General features: G+C 36.7%; 1 protein-coding gene across 2 annotated transcripts in view; it reads left to right on the top strand.

The window, feature by feature from the left end:
* Positions 1 to 27,513, top strand: part of LOC106509506 (uncharacterized) — a 1,068,352-nt gene that overhangs the window by 914,392 nt on the left and 126,447 nt on the right. The window contains exon 7 of one of the 2 annotated variants that reach the window (XR_014838412.1): positions 939 to 1,010. The gene's annotated coding sequence lies outside the window, so the exon portion shown is untranslated. Of the gene's footprint in view, positions 1 to 938; positions 1,105 to 27,513 lie in introns of those variants that run through there. The other variant, XR_014838413.1, reaches the window with a different exon arrangement.

Below are 27,513 nucleotides of genomic sequence, written 5' to 3' on the forward strand. Positions count from 1 at the left end.
TGGTCTGGGAACTTTAAGGCCACAGACATGGCCTTAAAAAAAAAAAAAATAGTCGTAGATCAACAAAACAGATCAGCTAAGTTCTAGCCCCAATGCCTTCTAAAAATGACACTCCTTTTATTTTCCTCTCCATTAATATACAACAAAAAGGAGACTTAAAAGCCTTGCAGAGTAACACTGCCATCTGTGCAGAAGACCATGCTCCAGTTGGCTGGTGAATGGATTATACCTACCAGTTGAGGTGTCCTTACTGGTGGATGAAAACAACTGATTCATTATTTAGATTTAAGTGTGACGTTCAACCAAGTGAGGCTTTACAGGATTTTTTTAGATTACATTCCAAAAGAACAGTAAAAATATTCATCTAAGGAACTGCAAAGTCAGTGTTTTATGACATCTAATCCAAAAACTTGTACCACTACAAACATAAAGAAAATATTAAAAGGAATTTTGTGGAGTGGTAAATTTTATGATTCACCTCAAAATAAATATACTGAACCTATATTAAAAAATAGATGACTCCGTATTCATTTTTGTTGTGCTTCTCAAAGGTATTATTAAAATGCATTGAGAATATTTCCTCAATGTCACTTATGCATAATCTTCAAAAGCCCCTCATTCCTTTCCCATGGAGAAATTACATTTTTTTTCTATTCTCCTTCATTAAGCCTGTTGCTCAGATAAGTGTCCTCCCTACACTACCTTTGCTCCTTCTGTTAACCTAGGTCAGAGAAAAATGAGAGACTAAAGTGAAGATGGCTTTAGGAAATGCCTAGAGTTAAAGATGTGTTCAATTATTAAAGTTAACCAGAAGCCTCTTTGCTGTCAAAATGGGGCCAAGATTTATTCTTTCTTTATGCAGTTCACCGTGAAGTATTTTTGGAAATGTATTTCAAAATGAAAATGCCATTTCATACTTGTATTTCTTATTTTTTAAGGGTTGAGAAGACCAAATTATTAATTGGCACTGCCCAGGATGCTAGCTGAGTTCTGGAGTTGGCGGTCCAAAGGTAAGTTCAGCCCATCTCAAGGCTCAGAACCATAGGTTCAAGCTGTTTCTTCCAGGACAACATGGCAGGTCTTTGGATCCCTGAAACTTTCATAGTGGGAGTCAGCTAAGCAGCAAAAAGTATTTCCAGCCTTCCATACTGACTGAAACACAACATACACTATTTCAACACTGAAATGATTCTCTTAATTATTAAATATACACTTGAATGGCTTCCATGTGCAGAGGTATCCTGAGTGCTATGAAAAAGTATGAGAGGAGTTCCCTTTGTGGCTCAGCAGAAACGAATCTGACTAGCATCCATGAGGATGCAGGTTCGATCCCTGGCTTTCTGCAGTGGGTTGAGGATCTGATGTTGCCATGAGCTGTGGTGTGGGTTGCAGATCTGGCTCGGATCCTGCATTGCTGTGGTTGTGGTGTGGTCTGGTGCCTACAACTCCGATTCAGTTCCTAGCCTGGGGGCCTCCAGGTGCCACAAGTGTGGCCCAAAAAAGAAAAAAAAAAAAAGAAAAAGGTATGAAAGACAAAAAAGTGTCCATCCCAGAAATAATCTGCAACTCAGCTGGAAAGGACAAACTGATGGGCATGAAATGGCATCAGAGTGCTACAGAGGAGTCCAGTCACTTCAGGTCAGAGTGTTGAGTTACATTTCTTTGACCTCAGCTCCATTTTCTCCATCCTTCAACTCTGGAAGTGCAAAAAGAGCAGACCACCCCACAGGCAACCATGTTAAGTATGCTGCTGAGATTCTGTTATCTGTAGGCTGGGAGATATTAATAAAACATGGACAAATGCAACAAGCATTAAAAAAATAGGGAATGCCTCATGTTTCAATTACTTTTGACAAAATAGTCTATGTCATACTCTGAGCTCAGAAATGCATGTCTTGTTGCAAATACAGAGACATTCCTTCCTGTAAATAAGCTGAACAGTCATGGTAGGAAAAAAAATTTGCAGGGAATTATCTATACCCTTACCTCCCACTCTAGAGGTAAATCAGGTACCAGACATTCTGCCTCTAAATAAAAAGTGAAGGTATTTATCATTCTTATTGTGATGGCTTTTGAAAATAATATTTATTCTCTTTAGCTCTTTAGATCCAAAATTCAGGGCATTTCCATAAGTTATGTGGTGGGGGGTGTATTTATAGTACCCATACATAGTATTTGGTTGCATTTTTAGTGACTGAAATTCCTGTTGTGAAATGAATGCTCCTCAGTGTGACATTACATCCTCTAACAATACACCATGGCATTTCCTGAACATAACATTATGTTCTGAACTTAGAGCTATGTGAACAAACTCACACCCAAAGAAAAACCAGCAAAGTGCCTGGCTTGCTTCCAGTTTCACTTTCCCTGTTGTTTTGTAGGAATGAAGAGTGATTTTGTAGTTGAAATTGAAAATCTCTTTTCCTGTGATTAGCTCTTTTTACCTGACAGAAATGAAGCCTGTGTCTTTCGGGCCTTGAAGTCTTCTGCCCCCAAACAAATTTCTACTCAAAAAGACATTCTCTGGAAATTTTAATGCATCTCAAGTTCTGGCTTATACTTTTCCATTTGAACTTACCTTGCTTTCCTGAATATGTAACTTCTTGCTAGAGTATGATAAATTCTCTTTTATCTCAGAGTTTCCCAAGGGGAAATGTACTGTCTTAGGATGTGACTGTGGAGCTTTTCAGAATGCGTACATAAGAGTTAAGATTAATCAGGAGGAGTACCCGTCATGGCTCAGCAGTTAACAAACCTGACTAGCGTCCATGAGGATTCAGGTTCAATCCCTGGCCCCACTCAGTGGGTTAAGGATCCGGCATTGCTGTGAGCTATAGTGTAAGTAACAGATGTGGCTCGGATCTGATGTTGGTGTGGCTGTGGCTGGCAGCTGTATCTCTGATTGGACCCCTAGCTTGGGAACCTCCATATGCCGCAGGTGCAGCACTAAAAAGACAAGAAAAAAAAAACAGTTAAGATTAATCAGATCTTTAAGTCAAAGTTCAAAATCAGGAATCTGGATTAATGTGAAAGTTGTTCTTTTGCTTCTTTTATATATTTAATTTTATTGACACAGAATAAAAAGCTATATAAGGGAAAAACCATTCTTGGTTTTTAAGTAAATTTTTAAACAAATTTTGCAACTTTAATTTTGCACTAAATATTTACAGAAGAAAATATTCATGTAAAGAATAATGAAGCTAAACTTTGGAGAATTATTTAGTAGAATCTTATTGGTGATTAACAGAATAGTTTTATGTTGGTATCATAAAAACTACCTCATATAGAGAAAGTAAACAATAGACAGAACTTTCTGGAAGTTTCATGGGTTGAGAAAAGAGCTCCATAAAAATTGACATAAATATGAATTTAAATTAGTGTCAATTGTTTAATCTCTGGTGTTATAAAAACATTGACATTGTTTCTGTTTTAGTAATTATACATGGAGTTAAATATATATTTTAAATTGAATTCTATTTAACAGAATTCATATTTGAAATTTTCCAAGATCTCTAAAGTTTAAAATTATTCAAATGTGATACTATACTTTAAAATCTCAATAAGATCAACTGCTTTGCAAAATATAAGTTCAGATAAAGATTTTCAAAAATTTCGGGCAAAAATACTAATTACTCACTTGTCCCTCCTACCTTCTCTCTTTAAATGTCCCTCTGCATCCTCACTCCCTCTCAGTGTTAAGTGTTTTTCTTTAAGCAGAAGATTCATAGTGGATTTTCATTTCTATTTTTATAGACTTCTTTGGTATTTCCAGTTATCTGAAGTGATGTCTTATATGTTTCAGAGCAAAACAATTTTATATTGCCATTCCACTCCCCCAAATTAATTAATACCATTTAGTACTGAAACTGACAGCACTAAAGGCCTGAATCTAGCCAAAACACAGATTGGGACTTGAACCCATAGTTTTAAATTAGAATCACTTACCCTGTGTCTGGACTCAATAAAGTTCATGTTCTTCATGTCTTTGTGCAGAAGGAATTCAGGGAGAGAGAAAGTGATGGGCAAGAAATAGATTTATTAAGGTAGGACGCTCATGAGAGGTGCAAGTAGGCAGGCACAGGAGCTCTGCCCTGAGGATCTGGTGGGCTACAGTTTTATCCTCCAAGTGGAGTGGGAGTCAGAAAAGACTGCCTCACCTCTTCCTTTATGGGAGTACTAGCTCCTCCTTGGTATCTAGTAAGGTGTTATTCAAATCAGCAGAAGAGAAGTCCTCAAATCCTGCCCTTGGTCTGAATCTGAATGCAGGCCTTATCCCATCCCCAACAAAACACAATGACTTGAAGCAATTCTCACACTTCCACTAGTCAACTAAGCCTGCCTTGTTCTGATGGCTTTTTGGAGCAATTTATTAACTTGCAGTGATCTCCCAAAGTCCCATAGATTTCCCTCTCTATCTATGATCCTTTTTTGGAACTTCTACAGCCACCTGTGCCTACTCCATTCCTATCGGTACCTTTAGAAATGAAGAGATAAATAGTAATTAAATCCAATATATTATAAATTTTTTAGACTTCCCTCCTCTTAAATAGGATATATTACTATTATTTAAACAACTTAAGGAATTAACTTAGAGTTGTTTGAAAATATGCTGAAAATTATAATTGAATCTATTGGCTTTTTGAAAGAAGAGCTTACCTGGGCCTCTTAACTCTTACCTCTATTAGCATATGTGCCATTTCTGGGCAATGTGTGCAGCTACAGAGCTTGGCAAAGTCTTACCCTGTAGAATAAAGCAGGAAGTTTAAAGGCAAATAATGCCTATGAATTTTCTTACTTTTTATATTATAAAAAGTTCAGCAATAATAGGTCCCTTTGCAATAAGGCCAGCTACAAGTGTCTATGGAAAAAATGTGCATGGCAGTCATCCTTCTTGTTTTTCCTAAAATGTCAGAAAATTCTAGAAATGTGACTCTAGAAGAGACCTTAAAAATCATCATTCCCTGGCATATAGCTTTCTAGGGAATATGAAAAGCATTATAAGGAGTTCCCATCATGGCTCAGCAGTTAACAAAACCAACTAGCATCCAAAGGTTGCAGGTTCAATCCCTGGCCTTGCTCAGTGGGTTAAGGATCCGGTATTGCCATGAGCTGTGGTGTAGGTCACAGACATGACTCGGATCTTGTGTTGCTGTATGCGATGTAGGCCGGTGGCTACAGCTCTGATTGGACCCCTAGCCTGGGAACCTCCATATGCTGTGGGTGTGGCCCTAAAAAGACAATAAAAAAGAAAAGCATTATAAAATAAGTGTCATTTGAGATAAAACTTGGAGGTTCACATAGGCTGGAAGGAAAGGGGGAAATAAATAGTCTAGGCCTCTTTTGGCCTGGAAGCCACCTCAGACGCTCTCATATATTCTTTATCATTCACTTCTGTGCCTTTGTTCAGGATGTTTATTCTTCAGCGATACCTACCCCCACCTCTCCACCTGTACACTTCCTCCATTGATTGTGTATTGAATGGGTATCCCAGGTTAATGCACTCTAGAAATGTAAATAACTACATGCAAAGGTTGCACCCCATCTCTGCCTTCAGTGGACTCCCCCAACAAAATCTAGCACTGTTGCATATAGAGTAGTTGAGCAACATTCATTCATAAATGTTTAACAAACACCTACTAAGTGTGTAACTATGTTAGGAGGCAGAGGATATAGACAAAATTAATGTGGTCCCTCCATCCATGGAGTTTATAGATAATTAAATAAGCAATTGCAACTATCTGATGAGTGTTATGACTATGGATGCACATGATGCTATGGTAGTACAATGCAAGCATACCTGCCCAGATTAGGAGTGTTGGGGACATGGCTCAGATCATCAGTGTCAGAAAATGAGACACATGACCACAGGGAGATCTCAACAAGGCTCTTTACTTCTGCAGAAGGGCATGGGTACTCAAAAAGCACACACAAAGAAGAAAAGACCCTCCCTATTTATCCCTAATGCAGGTGATGTACCTGTCCCCTTCTCAATGGTCAGGTCAGGGTGCACATTCTTCTTGGTTGGCTAATTTGAAACAAATTGTTACTGAGAAAAGAGGGAAAGAGGAGGGGTTTGCAGGAGGGTGTTTCAGCCAAAACCAGAGCAAAATGGAGTAACCAAGATTTCCTTTGACAGAAAAGACATTATGTTACTTTCCACAATTTCCCCCTTTCATTATTTATCAAATATTCTTTTCCTCAAACTTTTGGAGCAAGATTTGGCTCTCATGTTCTATTGTGTCCTTCAGGAGGATATTGGCTTGGTGGGGAGGGGATTTCAGTTGCTTTGTTAGTGCAGTTTCTATTAATCTTTGAATAAGTCCCCTGACACAAGGAATTATACAATATGCAACTAAGACAAGGACACTAACTGTAACAATTAGTAAAGATTAAATTTATTAGTCCCTTACATTTTCCAAACCAATTTTCTAAAAGGTCTGTGAAGGAGTCATTAATACCAGATTTTTCTGAAAGCTCTTCTGCTAAGGTCATTAATCTGTGTAGGGCCTTGGTGATGGTACCATCTGAGGTGGTGTTAGGAATGAATGTACAGCACTGGATATCAATCATTACAGAGACTCCACCCTTTTCTGCCAGCATCATGTCTAAAGCAAGTCTATTTTTCCACGCCATTTGACTAGTTGGCCCTAGCTGTTCAGCTATTTCTTTAATGGCATCTCTAGTGTAATTAGTGAATCTTTGTTGATTGTAATAGATGAAGTTTATCCAATCAAAGTTTTTGTTTATGGTTGGCCACCAAAAAAGAACAAATTAAAACCCAGCAGCTACCTGATTTTTTGCCCTAAATTTGTTTGGAACACCCCGTGGAATACCTATTAAGTCAATACAGACCTGGGAGGTCAAAGGACACCCCCCAATCAGGGGTGATGTCTCATTCTCTCAGGATTGGCTGAGTTTGAGATTGGGACCTAAATGCAAGGGTGAAAGGGATGGCCAATTGTGCCAAAGTACAGGTGTTACTTTCATTTTCTGGAAGGATGCCCATTAGTGGACTCCCACAATACCACCAGACATCTGCCCAAGGCATTTGGAACTGGGATTTATTGTGTGGGGTGATGTAGGACCGGCTTTCACTGCACCTGGTCAGGTTGCCTAAGAAAGTTGCCTTGGCCTCTTGTCATTTTAGACACAAGGAGAAGTTGACGTTTACATTTGGCTGGTAAACAGTTCTCTGGGGCTGACCCACAGAACTTTTGAGCTCAGGGAATAGCAGTGACAAAGTCCAACTGGACGTTTTTGTTTTTGTTTTTGTTTTCAAGCCATTTTGTCCTGGAAGAATGCCATCACACATTCAAGACCCTGTGGGTCTGATGACCATCCCAGAGGAAAGGGAACCACTTGTGCTCCAGTCTCCCTGTGGCACAAGCATAACAGGTGCCTTTGTGTAATGTGTCCACAGAATATTTTATCCACATTGACCAGGCATTTGTGTCCCCATATCCTGTTTTTATACTCATAGTCAGCCTTCCTCCAAAGGTGAGTTTTCTTTTTCCTTCAGTTAATAGGGCAGTGGTGGCTACTGACTGTATGTATTCAGTCATCCTCTGGCAACAGGGTCCAAGAGGCAGGAAATGAAGGCTACCAGCTGGTGGCTTCCCCCATGTTTCTGTGTGAGGACCCCTAGAGCCATTCCCTGGCCCATGTTTACAAATAAATGAAAAGGTTTTTCAAAAGGATGGTAGAGCCAGAGGAGAGGCGCCTGTCAGCACCTCTCTTAAATCCCTAAATTGTTGTACCTCCTCCTGGCTCCATAGTAAGGGATCGGGGTCTTCCTCTACAAGCTTGGAAATAGTCCTTTTATATTATGTCTTTTTTAGTACGCATAGTCCCCTTGTTGCAGGTTTTGGGGCATCTGATCTTTGTCCAAAAATAGATTACTGAGATAAGCTTTAGAATCAAGCTTAGAATGTTCTTTTAGAAACTCAGTTAAACTTTGTAGCAATATAACATAATAGCAAAGAATTATCTAGGAAGTAAGTCTTAGTGATACTGACCACAATTAAAAGAATGAGATTAACAGGTTAAGCAAGTGTTCATTGAAACATCTCTTTCTCTTTAAAACTACTCTCATTATTATCAAATATTAGCCAAACCAAGACTAATTTATTTGCCAATTAAGTCTGGTGTCAACAACCTTGGCCTGATGATTTACATGAATAAAATTGATCATGTACTTTTTTTTTTAATTGGCTTTGTTAGAACTTTATAAGGAATCTTAGATTAAGCTTTTAAAAGGCATCTCAGGGCTGGGAAAGTCATGCCAAGGGTTTGCTTTTTTTTATTTTTATTTTACATGACTTTTTAATACTAAATCTTCTTTAAAGACCTCAGTGAATTCCTTCCCTTTTAAAAACCCAGATATCTTGAGGTTTTGACAGGCTACATACAAGGTGGCCTTCCTAATTTATATGATAAAGCTTCTGGGAACCTGAGTTTCCATTCTCTGAAGAAATCAAGTAGAGAAGAGAGAAATGTTTCAGTTCTGCTTACAAAGGTATAATTTACCAAACTGTTGGGGAGAATTTCTTTATACCTGGAAAACACAGATTAAAAACCAGTATTATTTTAAATAGAAACCATAAAATTATAACCACATTCACCAGTTAACACAATCCAATGTAACCAATCCTTTTTGTTTAACTGTTTATGAAATCATCAAATTCCCTTTTAGAATTCTTTTTTTAATTTCATCATTAAGGTCTGGAAGTCAGAAACTTGTATTTCTTTTGAAAAATTCTCTCTGTAGATGTTCCAGAAGAGGAAATATTTTTGCAAAGGTATGAGTAAAGCCATTAACTAACAGTGACAAAAGACTTGACACATTTTAAATCTGATTGTAGTGCAAATTGACAATGAAACTTGGTAACTGTCATGACATATAACAATTTGAAATAACTAGAAAAAAAAAGAATTATGAAATAGTACCAGTATATATCAAAATTCAGAAACTGTAAAAGTTCTAGAATATCTATATTAAAAACATCTATTCATCTGTATAATCTGAGGTTTATCACTCATTTGATAATACTCTCTACGTATTTTAACATTTCAAATAATTCTAGTAAATTTAACTTTTTTTTTTTTTTTTTAATGCCTCAAGGGTCCCATGAAGCATTTTGAAGTTAGTGGACTTAAAAGCACTTTAATTAGAATTTTATAGTGTTTATAAATAAATCATTTTTTTAAAAATTTGGTCAGATAGAATCATAGGTCGCTGTGGATAATACTTTTTTCTTTACCAAAATTATAAGAGATCTCAAAAGCAAATACAGCCAGTCTCTTAAAAGAACATTATATAATCTGTTATCAAAGAAGCCTTCTAGGGCTACTTTATTTCCTTAACAAAGAAAAGCCACATTGAAGTTTTGCACCAGCTTATTTTAAAATTAATTTACTCAATTAAACTTATCTTAAACTTAGTTCTGACAATGTATAACCCTTCTCTCAATGTCTACTTCCCACAAACCTTCCAGCACATTCTGTATCCATTGGTTTGTCCCCTATTTTCCATTTAAAACAAGCTAGAAGACAGACTTACTCTTTTTTTTCCCTTGAAAAAATAGAAATCCATTCCTCATTCCTTCTCACATAAAGCTTTTGTGCCTCTTTTAGTTCTCCAATGGTTTATCTTTCTAATCCTCTATATTAAAAAAAATTTTTTTTGAAATATTTGACCAATTATTAGTTACAAAATGAAGTTTGAGCATGTCCTTTCCTGAAGGGTCAGTGGAATCTATTCCACCATATGTTTTTATCTGAGCTCTGAGTCTTTCCAAAAATTTAGTTCGTCCCTCCCCTTTACCTTGACATACTTCAAATGCCTTAGATATATTTGAGTCTGAGGTATGGCATCTCTAATTCCCTGAATTACGAGATTTCTCAAGTCCATCATATGCCCCCAAGTGGATGGCATTGTTATTGTCCCACCCGGGTCAGGGAAATTTAGTTTCCTACCTAACTTCCCCAGGGCAGGGTGGATTCGCTCCCATGAGGGCATGGCTGCCCTTCCAGTCATCCCCTTTCTTCTCTGGAATATAGATTGCTCAAAGTAGACGTGAATTCAGACCATGTACAGACTTGTGTCCCAAGGAACTGATCTACTTGATCCATTACCCTATGTGGGTCCTGCAGCAATGGCTGTAATTCCCTCTTAAAATTTCAGGCCTCAATGCTGGTTAAAGGGGCATTTACATATCCTATTCCTCCCCCACCTAAGGGAACCTCCCATAGTGGGAAGAGCATTTGTGGCTTTTCTTGTCCTTCCCCAGGGGTAGTGGCAGGAAAAGGAAAATTCTGAATATCTTCCTGACATTGTTTTAACTCTTGCTTAAGTCTGGAATAAGGCCCTGCCATATCCTTTAGTTTTGTTGAGGTGGTGGGCTTTGATTCCATAGGGTGCGGCAGCATGCTTGTGTGGTGGGCTCTGTGCCCCTCCCCTTCATGCTCTGACTCCTCTAGTGGGGGCAGTGCCCTTGTGCCTGGGCAGTGGGCTTTGCACCCTTGCCCCTCCTGTGCTCTCCTGGCAGTGACAGTGGCAGCTGCTGTGGCTGGAGGGGGGCCAGCACCATTCTGGGGTTTGTAAGGTGGTGGCAGTGAGCCAAGGGGGTCCCATGGAGGAGAGTAGGTCCCAGAATATTCTTGGGTTTCCTCCTCATTTTCCTTTTGGTCCCTTGCTCCAAGGGGAAATATGACCACTGGTCCCTGCTGCCAACAAAGGGCATAATCAGTTTCCTCCTGAGACCCCAGTGACTTGTCCTGGACAAACTGAATGAGCAGCTGATCGACCCAATCCTTATCCGATCCGAACTTTGGCCAGGAGACAGATGGGGTGAGAAAGGCTCTTTGAGAATAGGTATCTGTGTCCAGGTAAAACAACATTTAATCATGCTTCCCTTTTTTTTTTGGTCCTTTATCTGTGGATTGTCTCCCCAGTACTTTAACATTAATCCCAGAGGACTGTCTGGAGGAATTTGGTCTCCCCCCCATTCAATTCTCCAAGTGGAGATACAAGTCAGGAAGACTTACTTCTCATTTCCTAGGATTGTGTTCTGATCCTCCTATTTCACCCAAAATCGCCAGTCTCACCCAAGACCACTGGTCTCACCCAAGACCTTTTGAGGGTCGTGCTCTGATTTTATGATTTCACCTGAAATCACTGGTCTCACCTGAGACCTTTTGAGGCTTACAGACCCCCTTCCCTGACCACCAAGGAGATACTAGATCACACCCACAATCTTTCCTACCTTGATCCATTAACAAAGTTGCCTGGTCACTGCAGTTTCCCACATTGTCGAGAACCCTCTGTGGGTTTGAAGTTCACAGGCATGGACTTCTCAATTAAGGGCCACTGCAACAGGGCCATGGGATGTGTCTCCTGTCCTTGAGAATCTGCACTCCAGTGGATGCCAAATCCTGGATGAGCCCCCACATCTGTTGGGGACATGGCTCAGATCATCAGTGTCAGAAAATGAGACACATGACCACAGGGAGATCTCAACAAGGCTCTTTACTTCTGCAGAAGGGCATGGGTACTCAAAAAGCACATAAAAAAAAAAGACCCTCCCTCTTTATACCTAATGCAGGTGATGTACCTGTCCCCTTCCTGTTGGTCAGATCAGGGCTCACATTCTTGGTTGGCTAATTTGAAACAAATTGTTACTGGGAGAAGAGGGAAAGAGGAGGGGGTTGCAGGAAGGCATATCAGCAAAATGGAATAACCAAGATTTCCTTTGCTGGAAAAGACATTATGTTACTTTCCACAGAAGTGTCAAGAAAGCTTTCTAAAGAAGGATAAATTAATTCTTCAAGGATGATTAGGAGCTAGCATGTGCCATTGTGCAGAGAAAACATGGAATTGCCATCACACTGGGGAGCAAGTGTTTTTACAGTAAGGCACATTTTGAGGCATTAACAACTGAGGACGTCAGACAGAGTGAAGCCTCCCATTGTTCATTTGTAAGTGAAAAGCTCACAATTGCAGTAGGATTATGAATTTATTGACCAAAGGTCAATGGAAAGGAATAGGGAGCTGAAGATTTTCTAGGGTCAGTAAAAGGAAGGACTGCCACTGAGATTGGGGGGAAGGGGATATATGAAAGAAAGGGAAAGGAGCCTGAGATAAAAGATTGGGGTGATAAAGGATCCTGAGATTAAAACCTTTGAGGCTCTCCCATCACTAATGAAGACTGGAAGTCAATTCATCAGTAGGAGCAGGTAAAGCTTTAGTTAAACAGGACTGTTTTCATGCAAATATCTCTTGAAATGCAACCTGAAGAGGACAAAAGTAAGAAAACACCACACGAAAGGCAGAATAGTTTCCTATTTAGCAATTTCTTAAAAAAAAAAAAAAAAAAATCTGTAAAAGGAGTGGGGAAAAATCTCTTTACAGCAGATTGCAAAATATGTCCTATGTGGATGATGTTCATCTACAACCCTCTGCATTTCTTCTTTTGAAGCATTGCTCCAAATTCTGTCTTTTAAAATATTACTCTCCAAAATAAAGTAGACCTTATAAACATTTTCATATTGTAATAATTTCAACAAAACAGGCACCTAGAGCCTGCCGATGCAAAGAAAATGTCCTCTAAAAAAAAGGAATGATGGCTCTGTGAAAAAACTGTGTATGAGGTCTCTTGCTTTAGAGGATTAGAAAAGAAAATGAGTAGATTTAAAGATAGTGTGCTTGATTCCAAAAATGGTACTGTGAGACTGAATATTACTTCATTGTGGGCTGTAGGAAATGTGTTTTGCTCTGTTATGTTTAATTCTGAGAATAAAAGCAGTAGTTAAACCCTGACAGCGAGAAGCTTTCTGCTTTGTTATATTACAGCTCACTTATTTCCCTTCAAATATTAAACAATGCCAAAAAAACTTTTAGTTATTTGGGATGAGATCCATTTTCATTTTACTCTTGTCCTTTTTTGGTTGCAAGATGACAGTTTGATATTCCAGGCTCCAAACCAGAGCTTGGCAAGTATATTTAAAAAAAAAAAAAAAAAAGTTAAATTCTGTAGGGAAAAAAAAAGAAAAGGTGTGCAATTAATTTTCCACAAGAAACTGTAAAACTGGTGCTAAAGAGGATTATGTTTATTATCTAGATATCCCATATAGTTCTTGACATTTTTCAGGACACCATAACAAAAATGTATTTTTATTAGTTAACCCCAGGTTTTATTGTATAAAATTGACACTTGTTATATTCCATTTCAGCATCTTTTTTTAAAAGCTGCTATTTAATCATCTGGAATTTAGTGCAGAATAACATAGTGATTAAAAACACAAGTTTGAATATCAAATTTGAGTTTGAATCTCACTCATGATTCATAAATTGTGTTGCCTTAGGAATGTTATTTAACTTTCAGCTCTCTAGTTTTATCATCTTTAAAAGTGATATTAATAATTCTAAATTTATTGTGCTTTTCTGAGGATTAAGTAACATAAACCATATGAAAGATCTGCAACATAATGAGCTTTTAGTAAAGAGAAACTACTGTTATTATTGTTATTAAATTAATGCTCTGTTCTGAAAATTTAGAAAAGCTTCCTTTGCCACCAGTTCACCTTTTTGGTCATACAGAATATTTTTCTAGGTATTTCTGTACTTTATTCCACTGCAAATAATTGTCAGCCTAAATATGTGGATAATATCATAACTAGTTCAAAGAATGAAACACAGCATTTTACTCAAATAGATTTTTGGATTTGCCTAACCTACTTTAAGAGCTAAAAGTTGGTCACCAAGACCATACTCAGAAGTTGCTCCAGGAGTTCCTGTTGTGGCTCAGTGATTAACGAATCTGACTAGGAACCATGAAGTTGCGGGTTCAATCCCTGGCCTTGCTCAGTGGGTTAAGGATCCGGCATTGCCGTGAGCTGTGGTGTAGGTTGCAGATGCAGCTTGGATCCCATATTGCTGTGGCCCTGGCATAGGCCAGTGGCTACGGCTCTGACTGGACCCCTAGCCTGGGAACCTCCATATGCTGTGTGGGAGCACCCCTATAAAGACAAACGACAAAAAAAAAAAAAAAAAAAAAGCAAAAAAAACTTGCTCCATTGCAAACCTCCATGCATACCTCAAAAAATCAAACAGGAAAAAATTTATTTGCCCAGTTGCCTTTCTTAACACCAAACATGGTAGGGAAAGCAGTCAGTCACCAAGTAGCTTCAAGGCTTTCTTTCAAGTCCTAGTTTGAAAAATAAAAAAATGACTATAGCCAGGAAAAATTCCAGTTCTGAAAATACTGCCTGCTGTTTATACTTCTGTCTTTTACTTAAGGGAATGTTAAGTTTTCAAGTACATTTTTGGTGTAATGACCTTGGGAAATACCTCTAAGACAATCTTTTCATGGTAGTTTTATTCACCAACAATTTGGGGCATTATTTTATGTGCCAGCACTTGGATACCTCTGGGTCTCCAGCAAGATTGAAACATTGTTTCTGACTCATAGAGTTCTTTGTCAAAGTTGGAGAGAAGAGACAAAAAATTAAAAGACATTGACACATTAATGTAGTATGTGTAATAAGTTCCATAATAGGGAAAATATAAGACAATATAAGAATATATTTGCATTTGATTCCAGACAAAATGTTGAATAATGACCAGGCTTTAATTAACCAATCAATGCACGTTAGTTGAGAACCAGTGTTAGTGATAAGAAATGGTTTGACATTGGGCAAGTGATATAGAAAAATATCCCCTGTGATTTCTCCTGGGCCTCCTCCCAAGCTACGGTCAAGTAAGAAAACAATTGCAATCTTTACAGAAATTGCAATCTTTCTAAAAAAAATGTAACTTTAGGCTGAGTTCCCTAGCACCTTCATTGTTCTACTAGTTATAATCCTTAAATCCTTTCTGGAGTTCTCATTGTAGCACATCAGAAATGAATCATACTAGGAGCCATGAGGTTGTGGGTTCAATCCCTAGTCTTACTCAGTGGGTTAAGGAGCTATGGTGTAGGTTGCAGACATGGCTTGGATCTGGCATTGCTATGGCTGTGGTATAGGCTGCCAGCTGTAACTCTGATTGGATCCCTAGCCTCGGAACCTCCATATGGCATGGATGTGGCCCTAAAAAGCAATAAATAAATAAATAAATAAATAAATAAATAAATAAATCCTTTCTATGTAGAAATCAAATACAGCCATGGTGTTGAGATTGTGTTATGAAATAAAAATAGAGCCTCAGTTCCCGAAGACATTTGGTTATAATTTTACTTCAAGAGATTAGTTCAACCTCCAATCAAAACATTACCACAAGGACAAACTGAGGATTCTTGACTAGCTAAATAGTTACACATTCTAATAGATTATTGAAGGGAAGGTGTCAAATCACATTCAGCATTATCTTAGGGCTAGCTCTTTGGAAATTATAACACCATTTGTTTGGTCCAGGTGTGTTTCTTAGCTTCTGATTATCCATATCTAAATTCATCCTCATCAACTAATTAAAAGAAAATGTATTTCTAAGATAGGAGAGAATAAATCTTAATTATGCTTATCTTTTGCTTGAAGGACTCTACAGATATGTCAGGAAGCTATCTATACAGAAGGGAACTTGTTAATGATATTCTCAAGATGTTATCATTAAGCCCAGAGAATAGTTTGTCCTCCCTTCAGGGTTCCTGTTAACTTTCTGATCTCAATCACTAAAGAGGGGTTTGGCTCATTGACTAGTTGTCCTCTATCTGTTATAAAAAGAGGAGAAATCATGCGCATATATGTGATTTGGTATATTTGGCAGATATTTTTATCCCATTTTAGACATCTAGTCAATGAAGACGATTGAAATAAATGTGAAATGGATATGAAATTGATGTGTATCTACACATATTTACAATACCCCAAATACAACATCTTAAAACTATCTTAATCTTTCCTAAAATAAGGTAGTAAGTTACAAGTAAAGTTTATATACATAATCACACACACACACACACACACACACATACATACATACCAGCTTGGTGAAGGGCATAAAATGGGCATAAGAAAAGTAGAAAAAATTTAAGAAGTAACTACCTTTTATTGAAGCCTCAGATAAGAAACCTCTCAAAGTCCATTACATGAGAGACTAAATATGTAGTGCAATGAATTAAAAAAGGAGAGGAGCAAGTTTTGAAAGTATTCATCAATAGAATAGGGCAGTAGAATACATGATAGGAAGAAGAACTTGATTTTATTTTCACAAAGCTCTATTTAAAAACAAAAGTTTACCTTGATATCAAAATATTTTTCTACCTTTATGCAGTGTTTAGATGAGGAAAACAGGAGTTCTCACTATGGTGCAGTGGGTTAAGGATCCAGCATTGCTGCAACTGTGGCGTAGGTCACAGTTGTGGCTTGGATTCAATCCCTGGCCTGGGGAACTTCCATATGCTATGGGTACAACTGAAAAAAATTAATAATAATAATAATAAATGAAGAAGAAAATAACTTTTTATGTAATAGAGTTATGAAAGTACACCTAAAATACCCTAATATGTCTAAAGGCTGTATTTGTTTAGATCAAGAGGGAACAACAGAATATAATTGGAATACACAGGTGAATCCAAATGACTTGAACGCTGCTGCATTACAGCAGTACGAGAGGTACCAGATGCTTATGAATTGATTTATCCTCAAGACACCATTGGGTTGCAAGATTACACACAAATGAGATTGACCATATTTGCTTTAAATAGTGAACATACTCCAAAAAGAACAAGTACTCCAAAAAGGAATTTAGCTATAAACAAAAAGAATGTCAATTAAAGATTTAGGATAAAATATTGTTTGCTCTATAAATTGAAGAAAAGAGTTTAGTACTTGGATTGAAATTTCACTATTTTTTTTCATCAACAAATACTCATTTTCCTTTATATTGCCAACATTTTACTTGATGTGATGCACAAACATGTTTCTATCCTCATGGAACTTAGTCTTATTTAATTTTTTAATTTATACATATATAAATTAAATCAGAATATATATATGTATTATATATATAGTAGCATAAATAGATTCTTTCCCCCTGTATGTGTGTGTACAGAACCTAATTCAATGCCTAGACTATGCAACTATATTTTATTGGGTACATTGGAGGTGGAGAATAGGCAATTGCTCATATTTTTTAAAATTTGAAATTCCACTTTTTTGGAGCCATGGCACTATGCTTTTAGTTTACTATAAGGCACACTCATTCAAGTCAGTGAACTGATGTAAAATGTTGTTTGGTTAGTTGCTCATTGATATAAGCATGAGCTTCATTTGCTTGCACAGACTGAAGCTTTAAAAATATTGGATATTAATAAATATTATAGAAAAGATGTGGCTTCGGAGGTACAGGGGCTCAGAATTGAATAAGAGAAACCAGTATATAGAAGGAAGAATAAATTTTGACTAGGCTTCCCAGAGAAGCAAAATTTTTGCTGAGGTTTGAAAGATGAGTTCAGAACTCCACACATTAAAAAAACACATAAAAGAATGCTCTAGAAAGAGCATGCAAGATATACATGACATGGAGATCTGAAAACATGTGTACATGATTGGGAACTGGAGAATCCACATGCTATCCCTCATGATTTAAGAGATTAGTATGTGTACAGATAGGATAAGCATTTTAGAAATGATTTTGGATACATTTAAAACAGCTGGAATGATAAGCTGAAGAATATGGATTATACTCTATGAAAGTGAGAAACAGCATAAGGTTTTTGAACATAGCTTTTTAAATGATCATAGCTGTATTTCAAGTAGGATGAATGATATATTGGAATGAGAAGAGAAGAAAGGCAGAACCAACCACAGTCTTGGCACAATTTTCTTGGTTAGGAAAAATGAAAGTCTCACACTGAGTCTGGGATGTAGTATACCTTCAGTAAAAGTTTGTGAACAAATTAAAAAAAAAAATGACTTGGAGATACGTTTAAGACTCATTACCCAAATAGAACTTAATGTGATTTGGGAATATTTGACACAAGCAGTGAAGGAATAAGAGGAAAAAGCAATGACTACAAGGTTTCAAGATGAGCTAAGCAGGTAGCTTGTATTGCCATTAACTGAGATGTGGAGCTAATGGGAGAATATAGGGGATGATGAAAGGGTGAAATATTGACAGTATTTGACAGCATATTGAGTTTGAGCTGACACCTTTATGAAGATGTACCATACTAGGTGTAAAATCTGTATCTGAAGGTTACAAAGGAACTCAGAGCAAGGTAAAAAGTTGAGAATCATCTGATTTAGCTTAGGTACAGAAATCTTGAGGTTACATCAGAAAAAAGTACAGCATGAGAAAAAATGATGACTGTCACAGGTTATGTTCCCAAGGAAGCAGGCTCTGAGGTGATTAGCAAGCATGCTGTTTATTAATGGGTATGCTTGGGAATCAACAAATTGGGAAAAAAAGGGTCTAGGAGGGATATAGTCTCAGTGGAAGCTTAAGCTCATCCTTCAGGAGGTTCTGAAGATGCTATGACCCATTAAAGCTGCCCAAGTTGAAGCAGAGACTGGGCCTTATATCTCTTTGCCAATCAGCCACTGGAGGAGCTGCTCTGGGAAAGAAGCATGATCTTTGGCTAGGTGACTTTTTTCTACATGTAGCTTTTTAAAGGTGCCAACGATTGTGGTCTGTCTTCTGGCAGTACACCCAGCACCAAGGGTCATGATTACTTCTTACTGGAAAGGTGCTCATGTATCTGCCCGGATAGGTAGGCATAAATTTTTTTAAGAACGCCCATATTAAAAGAACTGGATAGTGAAGGATAAAATAGAGTAAGAGTTTCTGGAGGTGTAAGTGGAACACTGAAATTAAGGTGCACTTTGGAAGTCAAGATTCAGGAAGGAAGAGAGACACAACCCATACAGTATCGGCAGAAAATTTAAGTTTAAAGAGCGATTAAAAGCCATATGATTTGGCATAAAAAAATGTTTTTAATGTTATTATGCACTAGGGAAGATGTTTGGCCAAAAGTGATCATTGTTGAAAGCAAAGAAATAAAGATGGGAAATCAGTATGCTGAAAAAGAAAATAAGCAGCAATAGAACTTGTTCTTTTCTTTCTCTTCAAAAATTCACCTGCCATTACTAATCCCCTGCACTGGATCTGATTTCATTCAACAACAAAATGCTAAAACTATTTAAAAAAAAAAAACAGATTAATTAAATTGGCTCACCAAAAGGTTCATTTCAAATGAGAAAACCTACATAGTGAAAAAGAGTTTTCTTTACTCCTGTGAATTTTCTATTAACAGTCCCCTTGAAAAGTTCCAAGTTACATTTCATTCAAAATGTTCAAGAAACACCTTCCTAGATATCCATTTAGAATTTTAAAATTATCCAAGCAACTTTATGCTCTGATAAGCTTCAAGTATTTTCCATATTAAGTGCTGGATAGAGTGAATCCCATTGTCTAGTTGGAAGCCCATTTCTATGGTGATGCATAAATAAATACCCTTATTTGAAACTGCACATTACTTGACAGCATGTTGCTAAAAACAGCCCCGATGTCTTTAAGAATGAAAAAAAGACAAAGAAACCTTGATTAGCCATCTCTTATGTTTAAGACACTTTCTTAGATGTTTGTTTACAATATGCCACTTGTCTTCAATTCTGAGAGCTAGTCCCTGTCATAAAAACAAAACAAACAAAACAAAACACCTTTCTCTGTTTCTTGAGGTGTTTTTTTTCAGCTGAAGATCTAAATACAGTCATCCACATTATGGCCTTATTGTAAAATGGTAAAAATAAATGAAACGTAAAGTTTCAAAAACAAGCAAAAAATGTTGGAAATTCTATTTGCCCTTCAAATTTAAATAACAACTGCAAAAATAAGATCTTTCAAATTTACATAATTCAATTGTTAATTCATATGTCTCCTCTTTTAGAAGAGAAAAATGACACATGAAGATATCAAGTAACTTTTTAAAAGTTTTTCTTTATTGTACTTGATTTACAATGTCGTGCCAATTTCTGCTGCATTGAGTGGCTTTGGAAATTCCTGTTAACTAATGGGAGATGAGAATGAAGTCAATTTAAAAAAAATTATTAGCATTGGGTTCTATTTTTTAGAAATAGTTTGGCACTCTGAGTAGAATATTAAAGAATTCTTATTAAAAAATATTATAGTTGATTTAAAATGTTCTGTCAATTTCTGCTCTACAGCAAAGTAACCCAGGTATGCATACATATATATTATTTTTTTCACATTATCTTCATCATGTTCTACCACAATTGATTAGATATAGTTCCCTGGGCTATACAGCAGGATCTCATTGCTTATCCACTTCAAATACAATAGTTTGCATCTACTAACCCCAAACTCCAAGTGCATACCACTCCTTCCCCTTCCCCTTCCCCTTTGGTAAACACAAATCTGATCTCCATGTCTGTGAGATTGTTTCCTTTCTGTAGATAGGTTCATTTGGGGATGTGTATTAGATTCCAGGTATAAGGGATATCATATATTATTGGTCTTTCTCTTTCTCACTTACTTCACTTAGTATGAGAATCTCTAGTTCCATCCATGTTGCTGCAAATGGTATTATTTTCTTCTTTTATGGCTGAGTAGTATTCCATTGTGTATATACACCACATCTTAATCCATCCATTGTTGGACATTTAGGTTGTTTCCATGTCTTAGCTATTGTGAACAGTGCTACAGTGAACACAGGGGTGCATGTATGTTTTTCAGTGAAAGTTTTATGTGCATGTATGCCCAGGAGTAGGATTACTGGATCATGTATTAGTTCTATATTTAGTTTTCTGGAAAACGACTGTTTTCTATAGTGGTTGTACCAATTTACATTGCTACCAAACAGTGTAGGATGGTTCCCTTTTCTCCACACTCTTTCCATCATTTGTTATTTGTGGACTTAGTAATGATGGCCATTCTGACTGTGTGAGGTGGTATCTCATAGTAGTTTTGATTTGCCTGTCTCTAATAATCAGTGATATTGAGCATTTTTTCATGTGCTTGTTAGCCATCTGTGTATCTTCTTTGGAGAAACGTGTGTGCAGGTCTTTTGACCACCTTACAATTGTGTTGTTGGTTTTTTTGCTGATGAGTTCTATAAGTTATTTGTATATTTTAGAGATTAAGTCCTTGTCAGTTGCATCATTTGAAACTATTTTTTTCCCATTCCTTAGGTTTTCTTTCTTTTGTTTTGCTTTCTTTATGGTTCCCTTTGCTACACAAAAACTTGTCAGTCTGATTAGGTCCCAATGGTTTATTTTTGCTTTTATTTCTGTTGCCTTGGGAGACTGACCTAAGAAAACATTTATGAGGTTGATGTCAGAGAATGTTTTGCCTAATGTTCTCTTCTAGGAGTTTGACGGTGTCTTGTCTTACGTTGTCTTTAAGCCATTTTGAGTTTATTTTTGTGCATGGTGTGAGGGTGTTTTCCAGTTTCATTGATTCACGTGCGGCTGTCCCGTTTTCCCAGCACCACTTGCTGGAAATTCTATCTTTTTCCCATTTCATATTCTTGACCTCCTTTGTTGAAGATTAATTAACCATAGCTGTCTGGGTTTATTTCTGGGTTCTCTCTTCTGTTCCATTGGTCTGTATGTCTGTTTTGGTACCAGTACCACCCTGTCTTGATTACTGTAGCTTTGTAAAATTGCCTGAAGTCTGGAAGAGTTATGCCACCTGCTTGGGTTTTGTTCCTCAGGATTGCTTTGGCAGTTCTGCATCTTTTATGATTCCATATAAATTTGTGGATTGTTAGTTATAGTTCTGTGAGAAATGTCACAGGTAATTTGATAGGGATTGCATGGAATTTGTAGATTGTTTTGGTAGTATGGCCATTTTAACAATTTTAGTTCTTCCAGTTGGGAGCATGGAATATCCTCCCATTTCTTTGAATCCACTTTAATTTTATTGATTAATGTTTGTTTTTTTGGTTTTTTTTTTTTTTTGTCTTTTGTCTTTTTAGGGCTGCACTCACAGCATATGGAGGTTCCCAGCTAGGGGTCTAATTGGAGCTGTTGCTGCTGGCCTACACCAGAGCCATAGCAATGCCAGATACAAGCTGTGTCTGCAGCCTACACCACAGCTCATGGCAATGCTGGATCTTTAACCCACCGAGCACGGCCAGGGATCAAACCCCAAACCTCGTGGTTCCTAGTTGGATTTGTTTCCCCTGCGCCACGATGGGAATTCCAGTTTTCTTGATTAAGGTTTTACAGTTTTCAGCATATAAGTCTCTCACATCCTTGGTCAGATTTATTCCTAGGTTTTTAATTTTTGGGGGTGTGATTTTAAAAGGTAGTGCATTTTTATATTCTTTTTCTAATATTTCATTGTCTGTATAGATTTCTGAATGTTAATCTTGTATCCTGCTACTCTGCTAAATTCGTTGATCAGTGTGAGTAGTTTTTGTGTGGGGTCCTTAGGGTTTTCTATATATAGTATCATGTCATCTGCGTACAGAGACAATTTTACCTCTTCTCTTCCAATTTGGATACCTTTTATTTCTTTTGATTGTCTGATTGCTGTGGCTAGGACTTCCAATACTACTTTATAAAATTATATTGTGATGACAACTGCACAATTTTATGAATAAATTGAAACAATTAAATTGTATGCTTTAAATGGTTGAATTTATTTTATTTTATTTAAGTTTTATTGAAGTATAGTTAATTTACAAGGCTGTGATAATTTCTGTTGTACAACAAAGTGACCCATGCATACATACTATACACACATCCATTCTCTCTCAGATTCTTTTCCCACATAGATTATTGTAGAATACTGGGCAGAGTTCTCTGTGCTATATAGCAGGTCTAAATTGGTGAATTTAAATGCTGTTGATTTATATCTCAATAAAGCCTGTTTTTTTAAATTATGTAATCCATTAGATCAGTGGAATACTCTGAAGCTATCATAAATGATGTTAATTTTTTTCACTAATATATGGAAAATCTGTAATAACTGTTAAAAATCCAATTTAATCCTACGCAATAAAATAGAAAACTTGAAGTTTAAAAAAAAAAAAAAACCCACCTTAACCTACCACCTAAAAGAATTAGAAAAAGAAGGAGTTCCTGTTGTGGCTTAGCAGAAATGATTCTGCCTAGCATCCTTGAGAACACAGATTTGATCCCTGGTCTTGCTCAGTGGGTTAAGGATCTGGCATTGCCATGAGGTGTGGTGTAGGTCTCAGACATGGCTTGGATTTGGTGTTTCTATGACTATGGTGAAGGCCAGCAGCTATAGCTCCAATTTGACCCCTAGCCTGGGAACCTCCATATGAAACTTCCAAAGAAAAAAAACCTCCAAAGACACCTCCAAAGAAAAAAACCTCCAAAGGAAAAAAAAAAGTAGAAAAACAGCAAACTATACCTAAATTCAGCAGGAAGAAGGAAATCATAAAGATCAGAGAGGCAATCAATAAAATAGAGATTTAAAAAAATAGAGAAAAAAATTCAATAAAACCAAGAGCTGGTCTTTTGAAAGGGTAAACAAAATTGATAAACCTCTGGCCAGACTCACCAAAAAAGGAGAGGAAAAACTCAAATAAATAAAATAAGAAAATGAAAGAGGAGAAGTCTCTGTAGGTACTGCAGAAATACAAAAAACCATAAGAGAATACGATGAGCAATTATATGCCAATGAGCATGACAACCTGAAAGAAATAGACAAATTTCTAGAGACATAGTACTTGCCAAAACTGAATCAAGAAGAAAGAGATCAACTGAACAGACCAATCTCTAGAAATAAAATTGAATGTGTAATAAAAACATTCCCTACAAACAGAAGTGCAGGACCAGATGGATTCACAGGTATATTCTACCAAACATATAAGGAAGAACTTATATCCATCCTTCTTGAACTTTTATTAAATGTTGAAGAAGGAACATTCCCAAAGACATTCTATAAAGTCACCATCACCCTAATACCAAAACCAGAGAAAGATACTACCTAAAAAGAAAATTATAGACCAACATCTTTAATGAATATAGTCTCAAAAATTCTCAACAAAATTTTAGCCAACAAAATCCAACAACATATAAAGAAGATCATACATCACAACCAGTGGGATTCATCCCAAGTTCACAACGATGGTTGAACATAGGCAAATCAATAGACATCATATATCACATTAACAAAAGTCAAAAACCATATGATTATCTCAATAGATGCAGAAAAAGCATTTGACAAAATTCAATATCCATTCATGGTTAAAAAAAAAATACTCTTACAAAAGTGGTTAGAGAGGGAACATACCTTAACATAATCAAAGTCATTTATGACAAACCTACAGCCAATATAATACTCAAACGTGAAAAACTAAAAGCCTTTCTGCTCAAATCAGGAATAAGACAAGGATGCCCACTCTCACCCCTTTTATTCAACATCATATTGGAATTCCTAGCCACAGCAATCAGACAATCAAAAGAAATAAAAGGTATCCAAATTGGAAGAGAAGAGGTAAAATTGTCTCTGTACGCAGATGACATGATACTATATATAGAAAACCCTAAGGACCCCACACAAAAACTACTCACACTGATCAACGAATTTAGCAGAGTAGCAGGATACAAGATTAACATTCAGAAATCTATACAGACAATGAAATATTAGAAAAAGAATATAAAAATGCACTACCTTTTAAAATCACACCCCCAAAAATTAAAAACCTAGGAATAAATCTGACCAAGGATGTGAGAGACTTATATGCTGAAAACTGTAAAACCTTAATCAAGAAAACTGGAATTCCCATCGTGGCGCAGGGGAAACAAATCCAACTAGGAACCATGAGGTTTGGGGTTTGATCCCTGGCCGTGCTCGGTGGGTTAAAGATCCAGCATTGCCATGAGCTGTGGTGTAGGCTGCAGACACAGCTTGTATCTGGCATTGCTATGGCTCTGGTGTAGGCCAGCAGCAACAGCTCCAATTAGACCCCTAGCTGGGAACCTCCATATGCTGTGAGTGCAGCCCTAAAAAGACAAAAGACAAAAAAAAAAAAAAACCAAAAAAACAAACATTAATCAATAAAATTAAAGTGGATTCAAAGAAATGGGAGGATATTCCATGCTCCCAACTGGAAGAACTAAAATTGTTAAAATGGCCATACTACCAAAACAATCTACAAATTCCATGCAATCCCTATCAAATTACCTGTGACATTTCTCACAGAACTATAACTAACAATCCACAAATTTATATGGAATCATAAAAGATGCAGAACTGCCAAAGCAATCCTGAGGAACAAAACCCAAGCAGGTGGCATAACTCTTCCAGACTTCAGGCAATTTTACAAAGCTACAGTAATCAAGACAGGGTGGTACTGGTACCAAAACAGACATACAGACCAATGGAACAGAAGAGAGAACCCAGAAATAAACCCAGACAGCTATGGTTAATTAATCTTCAACAAAGGAGGTCAAGAATATGAAATGGGAAAAAGATAGAATTTCCAGCAAGTGGTGCTGGGAAAACGGGACAGCCGCACGTGAATCAATGAAACTGGAAAACACCCTCACACCATGCACAAAAATAAACTCAAAATGGCTTAAAGACAACGTAAGACAAGACACCGTCAAACTCCTAGAAGAGAACATTAGGCAAAACATTCTCTGACATCAACCTCATAAATGTTTTCTTAGGTCAGTCTCCCAAGGCAACAGAAATAAAAGCAAAAATAAACCATTGGGACCTAATCAGACTGACAAGTTTTTGTGTAGCAAAGGGAACCATAAAAAAAGCAAAACAAAACAAAACAAACAAACAAAAAAAAACAGGCTATGCGCCTTTATTGCTGTGAGCTTCCCTCTAAGAACTGCTTTTGCAGCATCCCATAGATTTTGAAAGATTGTGTTTTTATTATCTTTTGTCTTGAGGTATTTTTAAATTTCCCTTTTGATTTCCTCATTGACACACTGGTTTTTTATTAGCATGTTGTTCAGCCTCCATGTAGTCAATTTTTTCTCATTTCTTTCCCTGTGGTTCATTTCTAGTTTCATGCCATTGTGGTCAGAGAAGGTACTTGAAATAATTTGTACACTCTTAAATTTGTTGAGGTTAGTTTTGTGCCCTGTATGTGGTCAATCCTTGAGAATGTTCAATGTGTACTTAAAAAGAATGTTTATTCTCATTTTTTAGGATATAACGTCCTGAAAATGTCATTTAACTCTAACTTTTCTATTGTGTCACTTAGGATGTCTGCTGCCTTATTGATTTTCTGTCTAGAGAATCTTTCCATAGATGTGAGCAGGGTGTTAAAGTCTCCTACTATTGTTGTATTTCTATCAATTTCTCCTTCTATGACTGTTAGTATTTGTTCTATGTATTGGGGTGCTCCTATATTAGGGGCATACATATTGACAAGTGTAATATTTTCTTTAATGGATCCTTTTATCATTAAGTAGTATCCTTATCTTTCTTTATGGCCTTTGTTTTAAAGTCTATTTTGTCTGATATGAGTATTGCAATTCCTGCTTTCCTGTCTTTTCCTTTCACATTAAATAAGTTTTTCTATCCCCTGACTTTCAATTTACATGTGTCCTTTGCCTTAATGTGCATCTCTTGTAGGCAGCGTATTGTAGGCTCTTGGTTTTTTTATCCAGTCTGCCACTTTCAATCTTTTGATTGGAGAATTCAGTCCACTGACATTTAAGGTAATTATTGATAAATATGTACATATTGTCATTTTAAATCTTGTTTTCCATTGATTCTATGTTTCTCCTTTGTTCATTTTTTGGATGATTTCCCTTTATTTTATGCTTGCATCCTCTCATTTTTATTCTTTGTGTCTGTACTATTTGGTTTTGATTTGCAGTTGTCCTGTTTTTCAAGTATGTTAATACCTTCCTATGTCTGCTTGCTTTAGGCTGATAGTCATATGAGCTCAGACACATTCTTAAAAAAAAAAAAGAGTCTAGATTTTCTTATTTTCCTTCCCCATATTTTATGATTTTGATGTACTTTTTAACATTTCATGTTTATCTTTTTACTGTTCCTGGTGTTTATCATCACTTTTACAATAGGTTTTTTTTTATATATCTAAAAATTGACTTAAGTGATTTCTTTCCAATTGTGTTTTCCTCCATCCTATATCTTCTTTCTTCTTTTGTATTTAAAGGAGTCCTTTCAGTATTTGCTTTAGAATGGGTTTAGTATTGCTGTACTCTTTCAGTTTCTGTTTGTTGGAGAAATTATTTATTTCTCCTTCTACTTTAAATAATATTCTTGCTAGTATAGTATTCTAGGCTGCCAATTTTTCCCTTTTTGGTCTTTGAATACATCTTGGCACCCTCTTCTGGCCTGTAGTGTTTCTGTAGAGAAATCAGCTGATAGTCTTATGGGGGTTCCCTTATAAGCAACTCTTTGTTTTTCTCTTGCTGCCTTTAGAATCTCTCCATATCTCTTACTTTTGCCATTTTTATTATAACATGCCTTGTTGTGGGTCTGTTTGGGCTCAATTTGTTTGGGGCCCTCTGAGCTTCCTGTATCTTGATATCTGTTTCCTTTAGATTTGGAAATTTTCAGCCATAATTTTATCAAATATATTT

This window comes from Sus scrofa, chromosome 2 (assembly GCF_054392235.1).
Source record: "Sus scrofa isolate SSC_HxYL_T2T_F1_AM1 chromosome 2, Sscrofa_HxYL_maternal_Yorkshire_Landrace_v2.0, whole genome shotgun sequence".
In the NCBI taxonomy this organism is placed as follows: Eukaryota; Metazoa; Chordata; class Mammalia; order Artiodactyla; family Suidae; genus Sus; species Sus scrofa.